Source organism: Phaethon lepturus, unplaced genomic scaffold, assembly GCF_000687285.1.
Source record: "Phaethon lepturus isolate BGI_N335 unplaced genomic scaffold, ASM68728v1 scaffold19630, whole genome shotgun sequence".
NCBI lineage: Eukaryota > Metazoa > Chordata > Aves > Phaethontiformes > Phaethontidae > Phaethon > Phaethon lepturus.
In genome coordinates, this window is record NW_010512832.1 from 39,737 (window position 1) to 41,270 (window position 1,534).

A 1,534-nucleotide genomic window follows, 5' to 3' on the forward strand; every position below is an offset into this window, starting at 1 on the left:
TTTTTTTTTTGCTTAAGGATCCAGTCAGCCGCTGTTCTGATGGAGAGAGGAGGTGTTTCTTAGAAGATGTTGCTTAAGGTGAGCACATTCTCTATGCTCTGAACACCCTACTACTATCAAGTGATGGTTGCTCACTTGCTGTCGGCTATTCCGCTGTGTAACTGCAGAGCATGAGGACTACCTAGTCCACTAGGCATGTGTCCAGGCATCTCTGCTCTGTCATTACAAAAAGATGGATGAGCCTTTCTGGAAGGATAGAAAAGGTGCTGTGGTCGTGGCACCAATGCAGGTACGTTTCTCTCTTCTCTGGAGCCTGTTGACATTCATAGAGATTCAAGATAACAGGTAGTTTCTCCATCTCTGTTCTTTCCCCTAAACCTGGGAATCTTACTGACTCTGTTCTCAGGAGTGTCAACACATGCTTTAATTTTTTCATCAACTTTGGAAAAAATGCAGGTATCGGCATACTCAGGTGTTTAATATTTATTGAGAATTTACCAAACAACCTCTATACCATGTTTTTTTGCCAACTCTATGTACTGGGGTAGCATCTGCCTTGCATAGAGAAGGTTACCTGTGTATTTCCTTTCTTTGCTACCACTACATTTTGTCAAGTTCTCCCTTAAAAAAGATGCAGAAGGTGAGTTCTGGCTGCTATCTTTATTTCCTGACTCTCTTCCAGAATTCATGAGGAAATGCTCATGAATGAAGCCAAAAAAAATCTACACCTCTTCTCCCCTTCCTGTCATTAGAAGGTTTTCTCTCTCCTCCTCCTCTTTTCACATTTAGGCCCTGATGGATTGGGCAGACTTCTTGCTCTGTGGCCATTGATTCTGTTAGTTGTCAAAAAGCATTCCAGAAATGAGAGAGAAGAGGAGGTCTGCACTCTGAGGCCATCTCAAAACTTGGAAGCATAAAGGCTTTGCTGTTCCAGATTCTCTTCAGCACACAGTTAATTTTGGAATGAAAAGTCCCACAGATAGAGAGTCTGCAAACAATCTGAAATATGGAAAGAAAATCCTGCCTCTTTTTTTTTTTAATATTTTTTATTCTGTGATGTAGGTGCATCCTGCTATTTTTCTCACCAGAAGAGAAGCAAGTATTGTTGGGAAGGTGTGAGTACAGTAGGGGAGTTTGCTTTCAAGAGCCTGCTGTGAATGAGCGGTACTGTGCCTCGAGGAGTCTAGGCCATAAGATCCTCCTTCTTGAACCTTTGGCTTTTGCCTAAGAGCAGTCACTGAAGTAACTATTTTTGTGAAACTGTGCTCTCATTCTTGCTCCCCCAGAAGTCATCTGTAGACTTCTTAGGTTTCCTGAAGTCATTCAATATATCCAGCCCTTAAATCTGCTTGGAAAAGCATGGGCCAGCAGAAGAACATGCAAAACTGGCCAACTCTACAAGCATCTGAGCAATCAATAGTGTTGTAAGAGCTGGTACTGACTGGAGATGATGATAATTCAGTGCAGCTGCCCTCCTTACCGCTTTCATGAGGTCTTGCAGCCAGTGCTTGCAGCTAATGCCACCAGACTCTTT